We start from the raw sequence: 10,177 nt of genomic DNA, 5'->3' as shown, positions 1-10,177 counted from the left end.
ATCACCCTAGGCTCTTGTCATGAGTTTCCAAGGCTATGGAAGCCTTTTGAGTTCGCCAACTCTGATCTTACTTAGACAAGGTGATAGTCAAAGTGGAAGTTCTCTCCTCCCTTCAGAGAAAGGTACCTCCTTCTTTGATGGCCCGTTATTTCTGCTGGAATCTCACTTGTAGAGATTATTCATTTAGGTTTTTTTTTTTTTTTTTTTTTTTTTTTTTTTTTTTTTTTTTTTTTTTTTTGCCAGAGTGTCTTGGCTTTCCATGCCTGAAATACTCTTGTGGGCTTTTTAGCCGGATCTGAATACTTTAAGGGCTGATTCTGAGGCCAGAGTGCTATTTAGGATATCCACCATTCTATGAGTTTGCTGTGTATCCCGCTTCCGATGTTGGATCATTCTCTCCTTTTTCATTCTATCAGTTAGTATTAGCAGACACTAGTCTTGTTTGTGTGATCCCTTTGACTCTTAATCCTATCATTATGATCAATTGTGAACTGAAACTGATTACTTGGACTAGTGAGATGGCATTGGTACATGCCACCTTGATGGGACTGAATTGGAATCCCCTGGCACGTTTCTAACTCTACCGTTTGGGGCAAATCCAATTGAGATGATTTTGAATTAACCAAGTGGACCCAGTCTGCTCACATGGGTTCCTAAATCTGGGGAGTTCTTCTAGACTGTGGTCTAGAAAGGGAGATGTGACTACTCACAGCCCTTATATGGCCATGTTTCCCACAGATTTATATGACTGATTTAATGAATTCTGCAAAACCCTCAGGGGAAGTTAGAAGGAAGGCAAGGCCTGACATCACTAATACGACTACACACCTAACAGAGAGTGTTGCTGAGATCTGTGTCAAAGGCTCTCAGAGAAAGACTAGCATCTCTGCAAGAACTCCAATGGTCTCCTTTCCCCGGAGACCTAGTAATGGGTAGAAATCGTCCTCAGCCCTCAGTCTTCTTTTTGATGAGTAAGTTGCATGAAAAACACTGAGGTTATTATTATTTTAAAGATTGCTGGAGAGGCACAGCAGGTTGCTCCGCTCCTATGATGTACACATCTCATATTGGAGTGCTGATTCGAGTTCTGGCTTTTCTCCTTCCAATCCGGATCCCTGAAAATGTAGGCCTGGAAAGGCAATGGAAGATGGTCCTAGTACTTGGGTCCCTGCCACCCATGTAGGAGACCTGAATGGAATTCCTGGCTTCAGGCTTCAGCCTGTTCCAGCCCTGGCTATTGCTATTGTGGTCATTTAGGGAGAGAACCAGCTGATAATGACTCTCTCTCTCTCTCTCTCTCTCTCTCCCCCTCTTTCTCCCCCTCATTCAATCACTCTGCCTTTCATAAAAATAAATAGTTAAAAATAAAAGTTGCTGGAAAGAAAAATTGTGATGCTTCATCTATGTATATGAAGAGTCTGAAAACTGGGAAATATGTTGAGGAAGGAGGTATATAATAAAGAATACGAAAAGGAATTTAGTAACAATAACTAGAAGGCCAGACAGAAAACTAAAGTTCTCAGAGTAGTTTTTGAGAATACTCACATTCTAAACCATTAATATTTAATTAGTATTCCATTTTGATTTCAATATTGAAGCCAAGGATGTTAAGGGAGTTCAGATGCTTGCTGCCATGCTGTGGCCTTGGAGCAAGAAAGCTTCCAAGATGGGCATGCACAAGGGAGCAGAATGTTTTGTTGATATTTCTCTTGTCTTGAGCAAGAAATAGGCAAAATCCAAAATCACAAAGATTTTCACACCAGTCTTCTCAGCGACAACCAAACTACAAGCCATGTGAGTGTCCCACAAGTGTTTTGGAGATTTGTTTTAAATTATTCTGTTGATCTGTTTGGCAGATGCTTTGAAGTATAAAGCACCCTTCACATCTTAGATGGTATAGACCAGTTGTCCAAAGTGCCTAAAGAACAATACAGAGTAATACACATGCCATGGTTGCCACAAAAATAAAAATAAAAACTACAGGGGCCAGCATTGTGGAACAGCCGGTTAAGCTCCGCCTGCAACAGACTTCCTTTATGGGTGCCGATCTGAGACCTGGCAGCACCACTTCCAGTTCAGCTCACTGCTAATGCACCTGGGAAAGCAACAGAAGATGGCCAAAGTACTTGGGCCCCTGCATGCATGTGGGAGACCTCAAAAAAGTTTCTGGTTTCTAGCTTCAGCCCAGGGACGTTGTGGCCATTTGGAGAGTGAACCAGTGGATAGAAAGTCTCTCTCTCTGTCTCTCCCTCTCTCTCTCTATACCTCTGTAAAATAAATAAATAAATCTTTAAAAAGATAAAAAATAAAAACTAAAGAGTTCTTTAGTGGTGGAGAGTTTTCTCCTTTTCAAGCATTTTTTTTTTTTTTTTTGACAGGCAGAGTGGACAGTGAGAGAGAGAGACAGAGAGAAAGGTCTTCCTTTGCCGTTGGTTCACCCTCCAATGGCCGCCGCTGCAGCCGGCGCACCGCGCTGATCCTGGCAGGAGCCAGGAGCCAGGTGCTTTTTCCTGGTCTCCCATGGGGTGCAGGGCCCAAGCACCTGGGCCATCCTCCACTGCACTCCCTGGCCATAGCAGAGAGCTGGCCTGGAAGAGGGGCAACCGGGACAGAATCCGGCGCCCCAACCGGGACTAGAACCCGGTGTGCCGGCGCCGCAAGGTGGAGGATTAGCCTATTGAGCCACGGCGCCGGCTCTTTTCAAGCATTTTAAATGTTATGATTTTCATGAAAACCAAATTGTTACTTAGGAGTGCTTGCTTGCTAGGCATTGTGCCTATGTTGCTTCATCTAGTCAACATCGAGTTGACTTCCTTGGCAGGAACCACTGCTGGGCACATTGTGCACATGAAGTCACTGAGGCTTAGAGAGTTTACACAAACTTCCCAAGTAACACAGCTAGTGGGGAGCCAAAACTCCAAGAAACCTACTTCCAGCGCTTAATACCCTGCCAAATAATAATAATAATGACCAATATCCTCACCACTTTCAGTACGTGCTAGGTACCCTTTGTAGGGCTTTACAACTTTATGAGGTAAGTTTCACCAGTCCCCTCAAAGCTGCTTTTTGAGTGTTGTAAACACATTTTTGCAAACCATGTCAATTTTACTTCAATCTAAGTTTGTTTGAGACCTGTCAAGTTGAAAGAACTGGTTCCATCACTGGAAATTGTGTTCCTGGCTGGTATCCTCTGAGTCTGATTTACTGCAGTGTGGGCAGCAGGTACTCTGAACCTGACCACACTTCCCATCCTGAAGCTGCCTCATTGGGAATCCTTACATTCTCTCCAGGGTGAGGGCAGCAGCTTCCCACATCTCACATCTTCAGTAGAATTATTTTGTCAATTGTGGGCTACTCCATCAGGCATCATCTGGAGTAAAGTGTACTGGGGAGGAGTAAATTCATTGAAATTTTTAGTGTTTCTCTTGAATATCCATTTCTGCTATAATTTTTAATTCCCAGGAGTTTACATTTCAAATGACTTCCTGTTCTTATTTCATGCATCCAATATCTTCTTTTCTCTTTGGGAATATTAATTGAAGTTTTTTATATTTATTGTTTTCATTTTCTGGATTAATTTTCTAATATATCTCTCTTTGTTTAAATATTTATTTATTTACATGAAAGGAAGAGAGGGAGAGGGTGAGGGTGAAAAATGGGGTGGAGTGGAATCTTCCATCCACTGGTTCACTCCCCAAATGACTGAAACACACAGATCTGACCAGGCCAAAGTCGGGAGCCAGAAACTCCATCCCAGTCTCCCACATGGATGGCAGGGACCTGAGTACATGAGCCATCTTCCACTGTTTTCTCAGGCATATTCACAGGAAGCAGGATTGAAACCAAAACATCAGGACTCAACAGGTGCTCCAGTATGGGATGCTGGTGTTGCAAGGGGTGGCTTAACCTGCTGCATCACAACACTGGCTGCTCCAATTTCTTTTTTTCTTTGCTTTGTTTTCTTTCAGTTTAGAAAGCTGGACCCATCCCACATGTCCAGATTCTAGGTTGTTGGCTGTGGCTGAAGGATGGGACAATAACAAGCTGCTGGGAATCTCAACAAGCCACAAGGGTGGATTTGATAGAATATTATATCACGGATTTATCCAGGGGAATCTCCAAGGTCAGTGGGTTTAGGTCTTTCCTCTTGGTCTGGCCATGTTTTACATGGAAATATTTTCCAAGTTTCTGTGAAGAAGGTACATAGGCTGCTACATTCTGAGGGCTAAGGGGGGCAGTTGAGAGCCCAAATCTAAGGAGAGAAAGACAGAATCCAGGACAACTACAAAGGGTTTGTTCACAGTGATCTTGTAAGACAAGACAAAAATCTATTAGACTATAACCATCTCATATTTAACAACTTTATTTTTTGTAACTTTTATTTAATGAATATAAATTTCCAAAGTACAGCTTATGGATTACAATGGCTTCCCCCCCATAACGTCCCTCCCACCGCAACCCTCCCCTTTCCCACTCCCTCTCCCCTTCCATTCACATCAAGATTCATCCTCGTTTCTCTTTATATACAGAAGATCAGTTTAGCATATATTAAGTAAAGATTTCAACAGTTTGCTCCCACACAGAAACATAAAGTGAAAAATACTGTTTGAGTACTAATTATAGCATTAAATCTCAATGTACAGCACACTAAGGACAAAGATCCTACATGAGGAGTAAGTGCACAGTGACTCCTGTTGTTGACTTAACAAATTGACACTCTTGTTTATGGCCTCAGTAATCACCCTAGGCTCTTGTCATGAGCTGCCAAGGCTATGGAAGCCCCCTGAGTTCACCGACTCTGATCATATTTAGACAATATTTAACAGCTTTAAATATTTTCTTTTAAGGCCTGTGAACATGTTTAAAACATTTATTTTATTTGTTTGGTTGAAAAGCAGAGAAACAGAAAGGGGGGGGGGTATCTTCCATCTGCTGGGCCACTCCCCAGAGAGCTGCAACAGCCAGGGTTGGACAGGCTGAAGCCAGGGGCCAAGAACTGCTCTTGGTATTCCATATGTGTGGCAGGGGCCCAAACACTTGGGCCAACTTCCACTGCCTTCCCAGGTACATCAACAGGAAGCTAGATCAGAAGCAGGGCAGCCAAGACTCAAACCTTCACTCCCATATGAGATGATTGAATTGCAAGCAGTGGCTTAATGTGCTGCCTCACAACACAGGCCCCAAGTGAACCTAAATATCTATTCCTATGCAGTCAGGCCTCTGAATCTCTCTTTTCTGCATCTGCAGAGTCAACTAACCTGGGACTGAAACTGTTAGAGAAGAAAAAAATGTATCTATATTGAACATGTGCAGACATTTGGGGGGAGTTCCATATTCCTTAAACACTACAGTATAACAGCTGTTTAAGTAGCATGTACAATTTATTAGATATCATGAATAATCTAGAGGTGATTTAAATGAGGTATCACCTCACTCCAATTAGAATGGCTGTTATCCAAAAATTAAAAAATAACAAATTCTGGCAAGGTTGTGGAGAAAGGGGTTCCCTAATACACTGTTGGTGAGAATGCAAATTATTTTTTTTTATCTTTTATTTAATGAATATAAATTTCCAAAGTACGTCTCATGGGTTACAATGGCTTTCCCCCCCATACCGTCCCTCCCACCCACCACCCTCCCCTTTCCCACTCCCTCTCCCCTTCCATTCACATCAAGATTCGAGAATGCAAATTAAATGCAACCATAAGAAAAACAGTTCAGATATTCCTCAAAAACAAAGGATGGATCAATCGTATGACCTAGCTATCCCACTTCTGGGAATATATCCAAAGCAAAATCAGCATATTAAATATATACCTGCCCTCCAATGTTTGTAGTAGCCCAATTCATAATAGCAAAAATATAATCAACTAGATGTCCGTCAGCTGGTGATTAGATAGAGAATATGTGGTATGTTATGCCACTATATCCATTATGCCACATAATATATATTTTATTATATTATATATTCATATATATATATATATATACCACATTTTCTTTATCTACCTACTAAGTAGGTGTGTGTGTGTGTGTGTGTGTGTGTGTTAGTCAGCCATAAAGAAGAATGAATGCAATGGAACTGCGGATCATAATGCTAAGTGAAGTAAGCCAGACCCAGAAAAACAAAAACAAATATCACATTTTCTCTTATTTGGCAACTAATATGTAGAGAGTATAAAGCTTGTGTAAACGACACTTTTGGGTGTATAATTATAAATATCACTTCACTGCATTGCACCATGTATACTGCAACATATTCCAATGTTCCTGCCTTATGATTGTTATGCATACCACATTTTGTGAGAATAATGTCTCTATTTTCAAGAAAAATAACCAATATTTGTATATATAATATCTACAAATGAAATGAATATGGTAAAATGTTAAAAATTCATAAGTCTTCATATTAAAAATTTTTTAAATTAAATACATGGAAGAATTGCATGTGTTGTCTGCAAATACTGTGCCATTTTATAAGAAACATGAGCATCTGCTGAATTTTATAACCATGGGGCCCTGGAACCAATCCCCCAGGGATACCAGGGACGACTGTTTATCTGCTTTGGATAATCTTAGGTTCCTAAATGATCCAGTAAGAAAAACATTTCTCTAACTCACTGACTAATAGGAAACATGAACAGAGTTTTTGATAAATCCTCCCAAGAATTTGGAGATAGCTGAGAGAGTTTACATGATTATGACAGTTACTTGGCTAGAGAGCTGTAAAAATAAATAAATAAATAAAACAATTGAATTAGTTCTGTGTTTTTCTAGCAATTACAAAGGAACATTGTCAGTTGAAATCTTAAATTCAATTTTTACAGTTTCTTTACAAGATAATAAAGTTATAAAATCATAAATCTCATCACAACAAGTAAACTCGGTTAGTTTTAAGCAGTTTTTACTTCTGTAACACTCTTTAGATGCAGATTTCTGTCATGAATAACCTGTTTTGTATATTTCTACATCTTTCCTGATGCTCACACAAATCTATGGACAAATAAGTGGGAGTTTTATTTACTGTGTTTTGTCTTGCACAAAAAATAGATCAATACAATGCAGATTACTCTACATCTCACATTTTAACCTTAGTGAGCTATCATTTTTATCCCTCAAATTTTAAGATATAATTTATTCTTTTTTTTTTTTTTTTTTTTTTTTTTGACAGGCAGAGTGGACAGTGAGAGAGAGAGAGACAGAGAGAAAGGTCTTCCTTTGCCGTTGGTTCACCCTCCAATGGCCGCCGCAGCTGGCGCGCCGCGGCTGGCGCACCGCACCGATCCGATGGCAGGAGCCAGGAGCCAGGTGCTTTTCCTGGTCTCCCATGGGGTGCAGGGCCCAAGCACCTGGGCCATCCTCCACTGCACTCCCTGGCCACAGCAGAGGGCTGGCCTGGAAGAGGGACAACCGGGACAGAATCCGGCGCCCCGACCGGGACTAGAACCCGGTGTGCCGGCGCCGCTAGGCGGAGGATTAGCCTAGTGAGCCGCGGCGCCGGCCTAATTTATTCTTTTAATGATGCACTTAACTTCAAAATAGGGACTTACCATTCCCTATTCTGTCAATCATAATTTAAAGACTTTTTCTTTTACAAGCAATGCTTTAGTTAATGGCCTTGTCTTTATATTCTTACACACAGATACTGAATTTCTATGAGCTGATTTCTCAGTGTGATGTTGTCAGGGGAAGGAACATGTGTGTTTTTAAATTTTAATAACTATGGTTAACTGTCAGAAACCTAAAACAGTCCACATTCCTGCTAGTAGGTTTGCAGAGATAACCTGTTTTATTTGATTTGCAGACTACTACCAAGGTTTAGCACCATGCCATGTGCTTGCTGGCCATTTTCATTTCCTCTCCTGTGTTTTTTTTAATTCTATTTTCCTATTGAATCATGTTTTTTTTAATTAAAAAAAGCACTTGGACTTTAGAGATTTTAACTCTGTCAATCATATATATTCCAAGTATTTTTCCTTGTATATCATTTTCCATTTGATTTTATTTCTTTATGTCAAATTTTTAAGTTTTTCTGCATCTCAGAATTTAATTTTAAATACTTCATGAAATCTATGGAGGTTCCCTCCCGCTGTATTGTGATTACGAATACCATGAGACATCCAGGGATCAAAGCAATGCATTCTCACCTGCACTGCATGTTTTCTCCTGTCTTCTTGTCTGCTACTCTCATAATCTTGTTCCTCAACACCCAGGAAGCCAGCCTCTGCTCTAATGTCAGAGTCCACTTCACTCCTTTTCTGTAAAAAGACCTGATTAATACAGCCCTAGCAAATATTTTATACACTTGAGTACATGCTCATATATAATCACTTAAAGTACTTAAACACTTGTCTCATAGTAAAAACTGCTGTACATAATGGTCTTGAGAGTCTTGAAGGGAAGCAGGACAATCAAGTTGCTGCCAATCAGTCTTTAGTAAGTTATGCAAACGACATCAAGAATCTCTTCATGAGTTCTGTTCACTTGCTGTGTGCTATGGACTAAATGCATTTTGCCGATGTTCATGTGTTGAAGTCTAATCCCCAGGGAAATAATATGTGGAACTGGTGCTAGTAGAGGGTAATATTCCTTCTCGTGAGTGAGGTTAGTGCCTTTGGAAGAAGAGACACAAGGATGATCGCCTTCTAGGCCCCATGAGGATACGTTGCAAAGGCATCTGTCCTCAGGCCAGGAAGCTTTTACTAGACACTAGCTCTATTGGCACCTTGACCTTGGACTTCGAAGTCTCCAGAACCATGAGAAGTAAATGCTATTTCAGCCATCTTGTCCATAGTATTTTTGGTAAAGCAGCTCAGACTGCATAAAATATTGGGGTGGACAGAATTCTAAGATGACTCCCCAGATTCCAGGTCTCTGGAATCATCCCTCTTATGTAAGTGAGGATGGAACTTTTGAATATAATGTGTTAATCATTCCTTTGATTAGGTTGTATTCCATGGAAAATGGTGATGGGATGGTCATGCCTATGATCCTGTCACATTATGTAAGACCATTGTAAGAGAGTGGAGGCGCATTGGAAGTCAGAAGACTGGGGGCACGAGAGGGTGTACCGACAGAACCCTGGTGAGATTGTTTCTTGGCCAACAGCCAGCAGAGAATGGAAGCTCCAGTCCTACAACTTCAGGGCATTGGATCCTGCCAACGAAAGTGTGAGCTTGAGAGAGATTCCTAAGCTCCAGAAAGGAATGCTGCCCAACACCTTGACACCTCAACTGGAGAAACAGCCTTGTGTCTGGATTTTTGACCTACAGAAATTGTGAAATAGTAAATGGGTTTTCAGTTAAACCAAGAATTTTGTGGTAGTTTATTATTAAGAAATAGAAAACTACTATGCCTATGAAGCGATGTTTCATATACTTAATCACCTACATGTGTTTATTCTTTCAGGCAATATATTCATAAATTTAGAGTAAACTTTTCAATGTAATCAAGGGAAATGTCTAGAAAGGGATCAGTTTTAGCTAATAAAAAAAAGACTTCATAGAGGAAAGAGAATTTTAGGAACATTTTCAATGATGTCAAGGAGACTGGTGAGTAGAGATGAGAATGCCACTTGGAATAATTTTTAAAATATTTATTTATTTATTTGAAAAACAGAAAGACAGAGATCTTCTGTCCACTGGTTCACTCCCCAAATGCCCACAGCAACTGGGGATGGGCCAGACTAAAGCCAGGATCCCAGAATTCAATCTGGGTTTTTCTTTTGGGTATCAGGGTGCACATTAGCAGGAAGCTGGAATCTGCAGCAGAGCTGAGACTGGAACACAGGCACTCCTGACAACAGAGGTGGGCTGTGACCACCTAAGCCTGCCCTGACAGTTGAGATTTTTAAGAAATGATGAGGCCATGAGAGCGCTGTACTCTTGATGGGATTGGTGACATCAGAAGAGAGACAGTTTGGGCCCTTCTTGTTCTCTCTCACCCCCTCTTCCTCCACCAGGGTTTGTGACAGCAAGGAGACCCTCACCTCACGCCTTGATATTGGTCTTCCCAGCCTCCAGAACTGTGAGAAAAAAATTTCTATTCACTCTAAATTAGCCAGTTTCAGATATTCTGTTCTAGCAGCACAAAACAGACTAAGACAATCATCTTCACCACAAATACCTGATGCTGGTTTTAGATCCCAAGCTGGCGACAGGCTCCACTGCCCACATGC

Source organism: Oryctolagus cuniculus, chromosome 8 (genome assembly GCF_051225735.1).
Source record: "Oryctolagus cuniculus isolate XC-2025 breed Fujian yellow rabbit chromosome 8, ASM5122573v1, whole genome shotgun sequence".
Taxonomy (NCBI): domain Eukaryota; kingdom Metazoa; phylum Chordata; class Mammalia; order Lagomorpha; family Leporidae; genus Oryctolagus; species Oryctolagus cuniculus.
The sequence above is the reverse complement of the archived record's forward strand: the minus strand, read 5'-3'. Positions refer to the sequence as shown.